Genomic DNA, 15840 nt, shown 5'->3' on the forward strand with positions numbered 1-15840 from the left:
GATTGTATATCTTGTACGTCTGGCTTCTTTTACTTAGCGTAATTTTTGGGGGGTGTTTTTGTTTTGTTTTTGTGGTGCTTGGGGATGAAACCCCTCCCCTCGAGGCAAGTGCTGGACCACTTGTTTTTGATGTGGGTTCATTGATGGTGCACATTTATTGCTGAACAGGATCCTGTTGTGTGGATTACACGCTGCATTTTGTTAGTCGGTCACCCCCCAGCTGATGGGCATTGGAATTGCTTCTGCTATGAACATGATGTTTACAAGTGACTTTTGCACATGGACAGAGTTACACAGGAGATGGATAATGCCTCTTTGAAAAGATGACGTCGGTGGTATGTCTTGAGCATCGGTCTATGACATCGGTGGTATGTCTCCTAGGAGGAGATTTGTTGTGTTATTTATTTACTTTTTAAATCAGGGATTGAACCTAGGGGAGTTTAACCACTGATCACATCCCTACTCCTGTGTATTTTTCGTTTTCAGACCGGTTCTTGCTAAGTTGCTTAGGGCCTTGCTCAGTTGCTGAGGCTGGCCTCCAACTTGGCAATCCTCGTGCCTCAGCCTCCCAAGCCACTGTTCAGGAATCTGGGGAGTCATGTGGAAGTAAAAACTTCAAGTTGTTTGCTGAAGTGGCTGTACCGTTTTATATCTTTACTAGCAATATGTGAGGGTTCAAGTTTGCACTCAGCACCACTTGGCATCGTCTGTTTAATTATAGCAATTCTAGTGGCTGGGAAGTGGCGTTTCACTGTGGTTTGAATTTGCATTTGCTGGATGATGCTGAGCATCTTTCACGTGCTTCGGTGCGATCCATATGTTTCCTTCGGTGAAATGTGTATTCAGGGCTTTTGCCTGATTTTAACCGGGTTATTTGTCTTTCTGTTATTAAGTTATAAGATTTCTTTGTGATGGGTGCAAACCCTTTATTATTGATTTGCAAATATTCTGGTTTGCAAATATTTTCTTCCAATATGTGTGGCTTGTATTCTCATTCTCATAGTGGTGTTGAAGTGCAAATATTTATAATTTTGATCAAGTTTACCTTGTAAAAAAATTGATTGTACTTTTGGTGGTGTTATCTAAGAAATCTTTGGCTAACCTAAGGTCATGGAAATTTCCTACTTTTTTAAATTTAAATTTTTTATTTTTTTGTAGTTGTAGATGGATAGCATGCCTTTATTTTATTTGTTTATTTTTATGTGGTGCTGAGGATGGAACCCAGAGTCTCACACATGCTGGGCAGGTGCTCTGCCACCGAGCCCCAGCTCCTCCTGCTATTTTTTTCTACTAAGAGTTTTGTAGTTTGGGCTATTATATTTAGGTCTGTGATCTGTTTTGAGTTAATTTTTCCGTATGCTCAGAGGTAAGGCTCTAAATCAGGGCCTGACAAAATTTTCCTGTAATGGATGGGACAGGAAATACTATAGGTTTTGCAGACTGGAGGTCTCTGTCATGATTCACCCCTTCAGTAGCCGGTGGAAGCCACCCAGGTGATATGTTAATTGTGGGTGTGGCTAAGGCTCTGCTTATTTACAAAATCAAATGCTGGTAGAACTCAGCTCCAATACCAGCTTGCCCAACTCTGATCAAAACACATCTTTTTTGCCTATCTTATTTCTCCAAATCTTCTTATTTATTTTTTTAAGCATTTGTGGAGATTGAACCCAGGAGTGCTCTACCATTTTTATTTTGATAGGGTCTCACAAAATTGCCCAGGTTGTCCTTGAACTTGCAGTCCTCCTCCCTCATCCTCCACGGTTGCTAGGTAATCATCACGGTCCCCCGCCACTGCCACAGACCCAGACTCTATTTTTTGAAAAGACTATTTTTCCCACTTGTATTACTTTGGGATCATTGTGACCATCCATCGAGTAAAAATAATGGTTTATTTCTGGACTTTCCATCCTGTTCCATTGATCTCTGCCTGTCCTTATGGCGGCCGCACACTGTTAGGACGATTGCAGCTTTGTGGTTTCAAAATTGGGAAGCGTGACGCCTCCGACTTTGTTCTTTTTCAAGATTGTTGTAGCTGTTCTGATTCCTCTGCGTTTCTATATGCATTTTAGGATCAGTTTGTCAACGTCTGTGGAAAAGCCTGTTGGGATTTTGATCGGATTTGTGTTGAATCTGCAGATTACTTTGGGGAAGAATTGCTGTTTTCAACAATTTGGAATCTTCCGGGTCTGTGAATATCAGATATCTCCCTCTTTATTAGATCTCCCTTGGTTTTTCTCAGCCCTGTTTTGTTCTTTCAGTATATACATCTTTTCTTAAATTTATTCCCAAGGGACTCAGTGCTGAGATGTACATGTCATCTCAGCAACTCAGGGGACCCAAGACCTGTCTCAAAATTATAAGAGAACTGGGGATGTAGCTAGCTCAGTGGTAAAGTGCCCCTGGGTTCGATCTCTAGTGCCAAAAAAAGAAGAATAATTATTCCCAAGTGTTTTATTCTATCATATATTCTTGTGAATGAAATTGTGTTCTCAATTTCATTTTGGGGTTTGTCATCGCGCGTGTACAAAAATAGAGTTGATTGAGTTGACTTTTGGAATACTCGTGTGGTATCTGCCAACTTTGTTGAACTCAGTTGTTTTGTGGGTTCCTTAAGGTATTTTATGGGTAGGATCATGTTTGCAGATAAAGTCCACATTCCTTCTTCCATCCTAATGTGAATACGCTTTCTTTTTCTTGTCTTATTGTATTGGCGACAGTCAGCATACAATATGGCACAGCAGTGGCCATTCAGTATGTTAGCTGTGGGTTTTCTGTCTTGTTGGAGTGGGGGGCTTATTGGCATGTATGTGCAGATTGTATTAGTGAAATGACAGTCCTGGTGACCACACTAGCAGCTGTGCAAGAGACTTTGGCCCTTCATGGCTTTGACAAGGACTCATTTCACACTTGTGCGGTAGACTTCCTCTCCACCATGCTGTTGATCAGCTGAGTTTTAGCTTGCCTCAAATGTCTCTGTCATATTGTTTTGTATTATCACTTTTCCCTGCAGGTTCCTTATCTTTCTTTTTGTTCTTGTTCCATGTGGATCTCTGGGCTTGGGAGCCTGTCCCACCTCTAATGTCTGCCTTTTGGTTGCCTCTTTCCTCTCAGTTGACTTGCTTCAAGTCCGTGTTTTAAATGAGATCTCAGGAGACCCAGACTTTGGCCCTGACACTGCAGAGGGGTCGGCCTGCCTCTTGGGCAAGATGGAGATCCCACGTAGCACCGCCAGGCTCCCACTGAACACAGATATCCCCAAGGGCTTGGATCCCAGGCTTTCCCAGTCGTCTTGAGTTTGGAAGCCCCACTTGGCTGCCCGTTTGGTGAGTGCAGATTGAAGGAGCCACTACAGGAAAGCCAGCTTCTGCTTTCCAATGAGTGGTGTCTGCGTTCCAATTTCAAGTCCAGCAAACATTGCCTGAATCCACACCGTGTGCCCGTCCCTGGGCTAGGTACTCCCGCATATGTTACTCTTTTGGATGCTGCCAAAACATGTCACATCTTCTGACATGTGTTGAGGTATTAGGAAACAAAGTAGAGCAAATTCTTCAGGGAAGCAGAGGGCTCTAGTTTTCTCCAACTTTCCTCCTCAGTTGCTGAGACAGGGCCGGATGAAGGACAGACGCTTGTGTGTAGACGTACCCTTGGTGCCCTCTGTTTCCATGGCTGGGAGATCCCCAAATTCACGGTGTCACTGTGTGTAGATGATCAGAGGATCGTCCTCCCAACTCTGCTGTTAGCCGCACATGAAGGACAGATTGAGCAACTCTCGGGCTTATTTGAGCATCAGTGTTAGCAGTGACAAAATTTAAACAGTACAAGAGTGATCGTGATTTCCCCCTGGCCTTCTGACTTCAGGAAGTCAGACTTGCAATTCCCTGGCAGTAGTCCTTAACTGTGTCCAGCACAGTGTTTTGAACTCTTTCTCAGTAAAAGATAAATCTGTAGGGATTTAAATTTAAGCTGAGGCACGGTGGTGCACACCTGTCATCCCGGCACTTCGGGAGGCTGAGGCAGGAGGATCACAAGTTCAAGGCCAGCCTCAGCAACTTAGTGAGGCCCTAAGCAATTCAGGGAGACCCTGTTCTCTAAATAAAACATAAAAAGGGGGTGTGACCTGGCTCAGTGGTTAAGCACCCCTGGGTTCAATCCCTGGTACCAGAAAAATACATATCTATACTCATATGTCCGTATACATTGGAGGGCAGTTAATTTTAACTCTGGCTAAGCTCATCTTGGGCTAGTTCCCTCATTTGGGAAATGAAGGTGTTACTCTGGGCGGCCGCCCGGTCCCTCTGGGTGGCCAGTGCTGCCTTCATGGCTGGAGGAAGGTCCCTATGATCATCTCGGTCCCTTCTCTGCTGGTGTCTGGGCAAATGCCATCTCTGCCCTTTCTTTTCCCCACCTGCTCAGCCCTGGGTCTCTGGCCACTCTCTTCCCCCTTCCTCAGGAGCCCACGACTTCTGGATTCCAGCTCTTCCACCCAGTGCTCTCCCACATGTCCCTGGACAGCTCTCCTTTCGTGTCCCGTGTCCTGTGCTTGTATCTCTTACCCCACATCCAAGTGGCACCTGCCGGCACCCCCTCTGCCTCCCACGGGAATGACCTGTCCCTTAGGTTGTGACTCCACCATGGAGCCCCTCAACCAGAAAATCTGCAGCACCCCCCGTTCCTCCCCTGCTTTACACCCGGTGACAGGTCCCGGCCTGTACCTTGTGGCCATTTCTCGTCCCGTCATCCCCTCTATCCTAACCTCTCTCAGTGCAGGCCCACACCCCACACCCTCCACCCTCGACCCTCCATCTTTCTCTCCCGTAGAATCAGTTCTCACAAATCCCCGTTTCCTGGGCCACCAGGGCATTTATCGTAAAGGCAGAGTGGACTCTGCACGGTTTTCCAGCTGGTGACCCTAACATGCACCTCCCCCAGACGCCCCTCCTGCGCTGCAGGGACTGTTGAGAGCCAGAGCTAATTGGGTCCCGCCTTGGGCTTCTCCCTCTTGCCTCTAGATGAAGGGCTGGCGCCCGGCCTGGCTCAGGAGTCCATGTGTTGGTGCCTCTCCGCAGGGGACGCTTGCTCCTGCCCTGCATCTTGGCTTGATTCCATCCCCCTGCAGAGCTGGGCTGACCCTCTGTGGCTCAGTCCCTTCTCTGCCTGTCACCCTGCGACTCTGCTGGCGGCCTGCTGCTCACTGCCCCTGGCTGAAGGCAGCTCACACCCTTGCCCCCACACGGCCATGTGAGCAGCCCCATCTTGCCCTCTCCGTCTCCGTCACCAGCCCTGAGCCTGACACCACCCAGTGACACCCCTGGCTGTTTCCTTGTCCTCAGCCACGAGTCCAGAAACCTCATGGTATTAATAGATTTGCGTTAATTGCCAGTATTTCTAAAAAAAAAAAAAAAATGAGCGGCTTTCCATAAATTGGATTTTTAGCTCTTTTGGAAAAAAGCCTGGAGCGTCTGGTCTGCTCCCATATGGCAGCATTTTGCAGTTTCGAGGTAACTGCCCTCTTGGGGTGACGCGTTGGCACCTCTTACCACCACCCCATCCTTGCCCTTGGATCATTCTCCCTCTCGCCCTCTCTCTTGGCGGGACGATGCTACCTGTTGTCATCGCCTGCCTGGCACCTGCAGCGTTTGGCCCTGCCACACTTGGGCCAGGAGGTCTCCCGGGGTCTCCTGGGGTCTCCTGGTCCTGACATTGTGGGATTCAGATCTGTGGCAAGCAGCCGGCGGGTCTAATTTCAGCTCCTAGAAAACAGGGCTGGGGAGGGGGGATCTCCACGGCAACAGCCTTGGGCAAGGAGAGGAGGGATCTTTAGGATCCCAGGATTGGGCAGTTTCTCGGATTGGGGTGTCCTGACAGACTCAGGCCCCACATAGCCACGTGGGCACTGCCCCGGTGCTCGGCCAACGCCACCCGCCCTCTCTGCCTGCGGGGCCATCAGCCGAGGCTGGGGACAATCAGGGATGTACTTATCTCTCCTTTTCTTTGCCCAGGACTTGGCACAGCACCCGGTGCCCAGTGTGTCCACAGGAAGCGTGGCACTGGGTGGGTGGAGTGGTGGTCAGGGCCTGGCTCAGCTGCGCAGATCCTGGGCACCCTGGGCCGCCTCCCGTGCTCAGCATCACGCTTTATCTCTATTCTTAGAGCAAGGTGGTGGCCCTGCTCCTGCCCATATGGAACCGATGCCTCCACGGGCTACTTCTCAGACATGCCCAGAGAGTGACATTTGAAGTTTAAAAAATGCTCATGTCCGTGACATTCACCAAGTTCACATAGGTTGTCTGTTTTCAGAGAGAGGCTCCTCCGTCCCCCTCCCCGGGCTCCACCAAGCACCATTAACGGAGGGCAGGAGACCTGCTCTTCAAGTGGTCTCTTGTCACCTCTGTGGAGCTCCAGGTGACTTCTGCCACTTGTACGGGTGTCACTGTTCAGTGCGCGGGGTTGGGGTTCCAGTCTCAGCCCTGGCGCTCGGGCCATCTGTGGCCGTGGGGGAGTTGTTCAGCCCCCCGACTCCGTTCTCCGTCTGTGGCATGGTGGTGCTCAGGGAATGCGTGTAGCCTGGAGCGTGGCATATGGCGGGTGCTCAAGGAATAGTAAGTCACAGTTGCTTTTATCATTAGCTTTAAATAGGCGCCTTGTCTTCACTCAGCGGCTTGATTTCCTGGCTCCAGCCACGAGCTATGTTGCCCCCTTCTGGAGGGTGGAGGAAACGCACCCTCCCTCTGGCCCAGCTCTTGGCTCCGTTTGCGCCAGGGATTCCCTAATTTCTTCCTCCAGATGCAACCTCCTGCAGCCTCCTGCGACCTGTTTGCCCGGGGAAGGAGCTCCTCCTTGGCACCACGCCGCTCTCAGCTCGCTGTTGACGCCCCCTTCCCAGCAAGCAGGCTTGGAGCCTCGCTGTCATCTCTTGTCTGTTACTTTGTGACTTTCTCTTCTTGCAAAATGCATCTTATTTTTAAATGCCAACTGTTCCCAATCCTCCATGAATCCTCTCCGACTTTCTCCAAGCCTATATATACAAGTGTACCCTTTCCTTTTTTATGGCACAAATGAGATCACGTTGTATGTACTGTTCTGTGAGTCGCTTTTCCCACCTGCCCCATGCGTGCCTCCTGACACATGCGGGTCTTCAGTGATTCTCACTGCCTAATTGTCTTTCATAGCCATTTGGTCCCCACCTGGTCCTACAGCTAGTACATTTTCTCAGCCCTCTTTCTGCTGGTTAACCGGTGGTGACCACCCTGCCCCCAGCCCTCTACAATCTCATTCCTTCCTCCTGCTGCTTTGGGGACTGTCTTGTGCAAAGAGCCCGTCCTGGCTGAGCGTCTGTTCAGGAGCCATCAGTGACTTCCAGAGGCCTACAGAATGCACTCCAGCCTCCTGAAGACTCATCGGCAGCCTCGACTGATGGGACCTAGTGACCTTGTACATCTTACTGGGTTCCCTCACCTGTGTTCACTGCCAGTCTGAATCTCAGGGCCCTTCTGAACCCTCCCTATCCTGCTCATACCTCCTTACTCCCAAAGGCTGCCTCTGCCCCAGCCCTCTCTGCAATGATCTCTTCAGGCTGTCTTCCTCCTCACTGCAGTTGAACTTGGAGTTCTGCTATTGGAACTCCTGGGGCCCTCGAGCAGCGCTGTCTTGCCTGACTGCTTTGTGGCTTGTATTCTGTGCTCGTCTGTCATGTCACTGGCCCATGTCGTACCCTTATCTGCTCTGGTTGACCATAAGCACTTTTTGATTTTTGTTTGTTCTCTTTAGCCATCAGGACAGTAGAGTGTATTTTGACATGTGGCACTGACCTGGAGTGACACTTCCCATTCTCGTGGTCGGATGTGATATGGTGTTCCCAGGGTGAGTGAGTGTTCATATGTGAACGTGGGAAAGTGCTGTCCCGTGTGACTGTGAGCACTGAGTAGAAAGTTGACGGCTAGATCTTTTTTGTACTTGTTGTCATTTGGATAAGCATCCCCGAAGGCCCACGTGTTAAGGATCTGGCCATCAGCCTCTGGCACCCTTGGGAGTTGATGGGACCTATTGGAGGTGGGGCCTAGTGGAAGGACTTTAGGTTATTGGGGGTGTGGCCTTGAAGCAGGTGTGGGAACTGGCCTCTTCTCGCCTCACCCGTGCTCCCACCGTGATGTAGTGGGCCACTACGGGCCCAAAGCCACAGGGACAGCGACTGGAGCTGAGATCTCTGAAGGGGTGAGCCCGGTTAGACCTTTCCCCCTGTTAAGTTGATTCTCGGGTAGTTTTTCAGGAGGCCAGCACACACTGTGCTCCATCACATGAGGACGGTGTTGTGGACCTGTGCCTTTAACAACCACTGACCCCCTCCCCAGCCCTATTCTATATTCTGTTTAGAGATGGGGTCTCCCTGAGTTGCTAGTGCCTTGCCACTGCTGAGGCTGGCTTTGAACTCTCAATCCTCCTGTCTCAGCCTCCCGAGCCCCTGGGATGACAGGCGTGGGCCACCGCATCTTGCTTTTGATAAATGTTGGATTTAACAAATACCTGAGCATCTCAAATGTGCACTGTCTAGGCACTGAAGATGCACATTTCAAATGGGACCCTTGCTGCCTTTGATGGAGCTCATATTCTGGGAGTAGCAGCACGGAAGTAGGCACCTGGATGTCATGTCAAGGAGCCGAGCAGGGCAGGGTCACAGCGACAGTGTGGAGGGGGGGCATCAAGATTTCACAGAAGTCCACCGGGCTCCCTGGTGGCCCAGCCTCCTCTGGACTCTGCTGCTTCCTTGGCTTTGTCTCAGCTCTCTGGACCCTTCTGCTCTTTGCCTCCTGGGTTCCCTGGGAGCTGTTCCTTCTGGGGACACTGTGAGCCCATGGACTCTGCTAGCGAGTGCCCCTCCCCTTGCTCTTGACCTGTCGCCCCCATGGTCACGGCGCAGGCCCTGGACTCGGGCAGCCTACTCTGCAGTGGGCCGGCCTCCTCCTGACCTCGTGGCCCGGGGCGAGTTCTGTCACCAGGTGATATCTGTGCCACCGCAGGCCCAAAGCAGCAGGAAGCCATGTGACCTGAAATCCCTAAAGCAGGGAGCCGGTCACACCTTCCTCCTTTAGGACCCGGAGCCGGCGCAGACTGGGGACAACCGTGGGTAGTGACAGCAGAGCGTCGGTCCTTATGGCTGCTTTGAATCTTCCTAGTCACATGAGGTCAGCAGGGCACAGAGGAATCTGGGTTTCCAGGAGCATTTGCTGGGACGGAAGGGGGGAGGGCTCTGTGGGTGGGTGTGGCTCAGGTAGACCCTGCACCGCTCCCTGCACCTGTCCTTGCCTCTGTGGGACTTCCCGGAGGCCCGCGCAGGTGGGGACAGACCCCTCCTCGTCCCTCCAGGTGAGGGCAGGTCCAGCTTGGGCCGTGAGATGTGGCACCCGTGTGGGCTTTAGAAGGAGTCTGCCCCGTTGAATTCTGTGCACATCATGGAGGAGAAGGGAAGAGACTTGCGCAGGGTCCCAGAGTCCCCTGGAGAACACCAGGAATGGATCTGGAGCGCGTGGGAAATCCCGACTGTCCTTATTTACTGTCCATCCGTCCATACGTTTCACAGGGGCCACACAGGTGTGGCCGGGGTCACGATTAGTATTTGCTCAGCGCCTTGCAGTTTCCCGTAGTAGCTCGTACCGACTGTCCCCTTCCTTGCCAGCTGGCTTCTGTAGGTGGCCCCTGGGACTCTTCACAGCAGCCCTGTTGTGAAGCCGGCCATTGCTCTATCCCCATGTCACAGGTGAGGACGTGGATCTAGAGAGAACAGCCCCCCGCCTCAGCCCCACGTCACAGGGCTAGGAAACGGCTCAGCTGACATCCAGACTCAGGCCTGATCCCTGAGCTGCCCAGCCCGAGGGGGCCTGCGCCTCACAGATGACCAAAGTGCAGAGAAGCTAAAAATGTGTGTCAAGGGCGTGCAGCTGGAGGTCAAGGGCAAGGTCATGCAGCTGGAAGACACTCAACTCCTTCCCTGCCATGCTCTGGATCCGGCCCTCCCTCCGCCGGCCATACGGGATCCTCTCTGGCCAGCTCTGGTGGCACAGTGACCAGTGGGCCTATGCCACCAGGCACCCAACCCCGCCTGGCTCTGGAGCCGCCGTTCTGGTTCCGTTGGCACTGCCCAGATGGTGTTTATTCTCGCACGACTCCTCTGTGTGTATGTATATTTGTTGATTAAAAATATTACTCGCTGTATTTTGTCGCAACATTAAAAAATATTACAAATCTCTCGCTGTCAACAAGCATCTTGCCAATGTTTCCCTTAACCCCTCGGGCGCCAGGCGCATGGTTCAGCCGATGCCCCCTGGGCTGGGCCTGGCCAGCCTGAGCCTGTGGCTCACCTGTGGGACCCTCACCTTGGCCCCCTCCTGCCCTGGGCTCAGATTTGAACTTCCTCCCTGGCCTCCCTGTCTTGCCTTTGCCCGCCCCTCCGGCCTGGTCATCTGGTCCCCTCTCTCTGCGCCATATTGGCCTTCTGTGGTTCCCTTGGACACGCCAGCCCCCGGCTTCTCAGAGACTCTGTTTGAATCTGGCCTCCGGTTGGTGTGTCGTCGGGGTTCCTCATCCGAGTGTGGGAGTCTCGCCGCAGCCGTCGCCTCCCTCCTGCCCACGTGGCTTCCTGCTCTGCCCTGCGCGCTGTCAAGACTTGAATAATGTATTTCTTCTTTGATGGCACTTGTCACATCCTCACGGAGTTTTCAAAGCATATGTTTGAACATTTCTGCAGCAGGGATGGCATGGACGAGGTGGAACGCGGATTTCATCAGTGCGTCCCTCCCTCTCATCAGGCTGCGGAAAATGAGGCTGTGATTGAAATCAGTGGTGTTTGGGGTCAGGTGAAAAAGGGTGTGAAACCCATGACTTGTCTGTCCTGCGCCCTTCTTTACCCTGTGAAGGCCGGGACTGTTTCTAGAACCTACCCTCCTCGTAGCAGGGACTTAGGAGGCTGCTTGCGCTGCCCTTCTCCCTCTGCCGGGCCGCTCCTCTGGACCCCACGTGGGCTGCACTGCTCCAGCCTCCTTTGATATGGCAGGGGCTGCTCCCCTGGTCCCGGGGCTCTTCCCTTTAGCGTGGGTTGGATCATCGCCAGCTCTGATGGCCTCTTCCATGCAGACCTCACACGTCATCAGTGCCTCAGCCACACCCACGTAGGTTCCAGGACGCCCAAGGCTCACTGCTGCGCACCTGGGTGCCCATTCTTTGCCCCCAGCCCCTCAGAGGACTGGAGCTTTCTTTTTGGAATGGGGAGCACCAGGGATTGAACTCAGGGTCACTCAACCCCAGAGCCCCATCCCCAGCCCTATTTTGTATTTTATTTAGAGACAGGGTCTCCCTGAGTGGCTTAGGGCCTCACTAAGTGGCTGAGGCTGGCCTCCAACTTGCGATCCTCCTGCCTCAGCCTCCCGAGCTGCTGGGATGACAGGTGTGCGCCACTGATGCATTTCAAAAGGGCCAACTCTGAAGCCCCCTTGGGTGCTGGCTAATTTGTAACAACTGGCGTCCCAGCTCCACCAGGAACATCGCTGCCTTTCCATCCTCTTCTGTGGTGACAATATTCCCAGCCTTGGCCAGTTCCAGGCCACCATTGTGTAGTTAGCCAGCCCCCAGGATTTCTCCAGAATTGGACAGTCACCCAGCACCCTATCAGGGTGCCCCCAGAGTGTCCACTCAGCCCGTGTCCCCACCGACCTGGAAGAATGTTCACTCTGCCCTTGCTGTCACCTCACACCCAGCCAGGTGTCCCAGGCCGATCCTCCGGGTATGATTGGTTCTAGCAAGAACTGGGGACCGGCCGTGCTCTGGGGCTTACCCTTCAGCTCCTGCGGGGTCAACTTGGTGGCTACAGCTCAGGGAGCAAGCTGGCCACTCTATATCTACAGTCAAACCCGTGTGCCACCTTCTCAGGATGGTTTCTCTACATGTCCCTGTTTCTGTCATCCCCACCCACGTTCCTCCACTGACTTGGGGTCACAGTGCCCCTGCCTTCTCTAACTCCGGCTCATTCATTCCTTCGAGTCAAGGCAAGCACCAGGCAGAGCCTCTGTCCCTTCCCAAGGAGAGCACAGTCCCCTCCTCCCTACTCCTCCCCTGCTGCCCTTCAGCTCCTCCCGTGGTTTCTTTGCCGGCTTTTCCCTGTCCACACAGTCGCCAGGACCCCCTGTGGCAGCTTCCAGCGCTCCACCTTCGGCAGCCCCAGCCTCCCGCAGAGCTCAGGGCTGCAGGCTTGCTGGCTTCTTCCTGCCCGTGCCTTCAGCCATGGGGACGGGACCGTCTCCTTTTGCGATTTGGTGTGACATCCCATCTGGGCTGCTCATTTTTGTCTTTGGCGGCGTCTCTGTAACAGCTTTGAGACGTAATCTGCATGTCATGCAATTCGCCCATTGAAAGTCTGCAATTCAGATTTTTCCAGCATTGCTAGGGATTGAACCCAGATTCTCTGTGTGCCCGGCAAGTATCCTACTAGGGAGCTGGATCCAGATGTGCGGCCATTACCACAGTCATTTTACACACTCACACACAGAATATATATGTATATATATAATTTAGAGACAGGGTCTTGCTTAGTTGCTTAGAACCTCACCAAGTTGCGACTCACGAGCCACTGGGATCATAGGCACACACCTCCATGCCTGGCCACTACAATGATTTTTATAACATTTTCACCCCTACCCGCAAATACCCTTACCCTGTAACTATCAGCCCCGTCCCTCATTTCCCTAAGCCCAGGTAACCACTAATCTACTTTTTCTATCTAGAGAATTGCACAGTCTGGACATATGTAACCTACCGCATAGGTGTGGCCTCTGGGATCCTATGTCTTTAACCTGGCAGCGTGTTCTCAAGGGCCATCCACGTCGTGGCATGCATCAGTATCTTCATTCCTGTTCATGACTGAATAGTATTCCTTGTCCAGAGACACTTCATTTTCCTTGTCCACTCATCAGATGATGGACATTTGAGCTGTTTCCTTCCTGGCCATCATGGGTAATGCTGATACAAATATTAGTGTGCAAATTCTTGTTTGGACATGTTTTTGTTTCTCTCTGATATTCAGCTAAGAGTGAATTGGTCTAGGTTTACTCTTTTATCGAACTTCCAGACTGTTTTTCCATAGTGGCTGACCCATTGTATTTTCTGACCCGCAGTGTATTAGGGTTCTGATTTCTCTACATCTTTGCCACCACTTTTTGTTTTGACTTCTTTTGGTACCAGGGACTGAACCCAGCGGCCCTTGACCACTGAGCCCCCTCCCCAGCCCGATTTTTGTATTTTATTTAGAGACAGGGTCTCCCTGAGTTGCTTAGTGCTTTGCTTTTGCTGAGGCTGGCTTGGAACTCGTGATCCTCCTGCTTCAACCTCTCAAGCCACTGGGATGATAAGTGTGAGCCACCACACCCAGCTCTGGCCTTGACACACACACACACACACATATATTTTTTTGGTTGTCAATGAACTTTATTTATTTATACGTGGTGCTGAGGATCGAACTCAGTGCCTCACATGTGCTAGGCGAGTGCTCTACCACGGAGCCACCACCCCAGCCCTGGCCTTGACTTTTCCATTCTAGCTCTCTCAGTGGATGCAAATGGCTTCTTGTCGTGGTTTAATTTTACATTTCTCTAATGACAGAGGATGCAGAGCTGCTTCAGGACATTCTGTTCGGGTCCTTTGCCCGGTATTCAGTCAGTTTCACGTGACTATAACAAAACACTTGAGATAATCAACTTATGAAGAGGAAATGTTCATTCTGGCTCCCAGTTTTGTATATTGTCTTCTGTGATGGGTTGGCCTTATTGTTTTGGGCCGGTGGCAAGAGTGTCACCTTATGGTGGGGACATGTGGTGGGGCAGATGGCTCCTATCATAATCCAGGAAGCAAAGAGGAAGAAGAAGAGCTTGGGATCCTGCAGTACCTCTTAAGGGCAGAGTCCCTGACCTAAGGACCTCCTGCCGCCCCCCTCAAAGGCCTGTCACCTCCTGGTCATGCTGGCCCAGGCCCAAGGCCTCCCCTTTGGGGAAACTTCTCCAGACCACCACAGCACCCATTTTTAAAAATCAGAGGGTTTTTTCTTTTTCTTTTTCTTTTTCTTTTTTTCTTTATCATGAGTTGTGTGAAGTTTTAGGTATATTCAAGATAAACTTCCTCTTCAGGTATTTGATTTGCAAATATTTTCTCCCATCCCATGGGTTATCTTTTTAGGTGCTGGGTTGTGTCTTTGGATAAGCAAAGCTTTACACTTGGGAGAAGTTGGCTTTTACCTTTGGGGTCATTTTTAAGGTGACCTCGATGAAGCCTTCAAGGCTTACCCCCGTCTCCTGGGAAGAGTCGTCATTTTAGCTCTTGCTTTTAGGTCGCTGAACTATCTTGAGTTGGTTTTTGTGGCTGGTGGAAGGTGTGGGTCCAACTTTACTCCTTGGCACGGGAGTAGGAAGTTGTCCCCACACCATTAATTAAAGAGGCTGTTCTTTCCCCACTGAATTCTCTTGGCTGTGTCACCTCGTGGCTGATGGCATTCTGATGGCGGGGAGGGGTCAGTAGCCAGCTCCCACCAGTCACCACCTCTTCAGGGTCTCATCTCCTGTAAGAGCTCCAACACTCAAGCCCCAGGAGACAAACTCAGGCCCTATCCAGGCCACAGCAGGATCTTATTGAAAATCAGGGGATTGTTTATATATGGATCCATTTCCTAGCACCATATTCTCTTTATTGATGTACGCGTTAGCATCATTAATTAGCTATTTGGTTTGTAAACACTCTGAATACTAGAGGGACCTCTATAGTGTTTAGTTACCACAGAAATATTGGTGGTAAAAAAGTCAAAACACAAACATGAGGAGGGGAGAAGGGGATAAAGACCCAAGAGGCAGCCCCTCCTCCCCCTGAGAGCTTGGGTCGGTGTCCCCCTGGGTCCTGCTCTGAGCAGATCCCAATCTCATGCCCGTGTCCATACGTGAAAATCCACACTTGCCTTTGTAAATGTGGATATGCATAGACCACACTCAGCTAGATTTGTGTTTTCTGCTTTTTTTTTTTTTTATAGCTGTGCATATCTTTTATAAAATGGAGACCCATACATTCTTTTATAACAATATACAAGTCTTGCCTCCTTTTCGGGGGGCTGGGGATTGAACCCAGGAGTGCTTTATCATCGAATCCCCAGTCCTTGTTGTTTTGAGGTCTCACTGGGTTGCAGAGGGTCTCACCAAAATGCCGAGGCCAGCCTCAAACTCACGATCCTCCTGCCTCGGCCTCCCTAGTTGCTAGAATTCCAAGCACGCGCTACCGTGCCCGGCTCATTCTTTTTTAATGAATCTGTAACACGTCATAACACTTCATAGAATGTGTGCGCTCTGGTTTCTTTAACCAGTTGTCTATCTTGGAAGTTTAGGGTTTTCCTGGTTTTTTGCTCTCGTCCCCATGTCACAGGAACATCCCGGCACATGCCTCCGTGTGCCCAGGGGAGTGCTTTTCCTGGTTAGCTCTCTAGAAGGAGAATTGCTGAGCATATCTTTTGTCTTACCGTGGTTTATTGATGCCTTCCCCTCCACTGGGCTTTATGATGCCTTGTGCACATTAGGCACTTAATAAATATTTACTCAAGTGAACTCTTAAGGGTCTTTAGCCTGGATTTATCCCCCGCTCGCTGTTTCATCTTGGTAAACTGTTTACGGCCCCCTCATGCCTGTTTCACTGGCCCGAAAATGAATGAACGCATTGGTGATCCAGCCCTCATTAGGGGAACTAAGGTGAAGGGAGTCGGGAAGCGTTTTGCTTCTCTGCCGGGTGGCCCTGGAGGGGACGTGGGGGTGAGTGAGCTGCAGCCCCTGA

At 51.3% G+C, this 15840-nt stretch overlaps 1 protein-coding gene and 1 long non-coding RNA gene across 4 annotated transcripts in view; both read left to right on the forward strand.

Annotated features, from left to right (window-relative positions):
* Chchd6 (coiled-coil-helix-coiled-coil-helix domain containing 6) overlaps window positions 1-15840 on the forward strand; it is a 162604-nt gene that overhangs the window by 4454 nt on the left and 142310 nt on the right. The gene's annotated exons all lie outside the window — the stretch shown is intronic.
* LOC144371535 (uncharacterized) lies at window positions 6-10238 on the forward strand. Its single transcript, XR_013431489.1, has 2 exons — window positions 6-9179; window positions 9752-10238. It is a non-coding gene; the product is annotated as an uncharacterized LOC144371535 (long non-coding RNA).

The sequence above is a fragment of the Ictidomys tridecemlineatus genome, chromosome 16, assembly GCF_052094955.1.
Source record: "Ictidomys tridecemlineatus isolate mIctTri1 chromosome 16, mIctTri1.hap1, whole genome shotgun sequence".
Taxonomy (NCBI): domain Eukaryota; kingdom Metazoa; phylum Chordata; class Mammalia; order Rodentia; family Sciuridae; genus Ictidomys; species Ictidomys tridecemlineatus.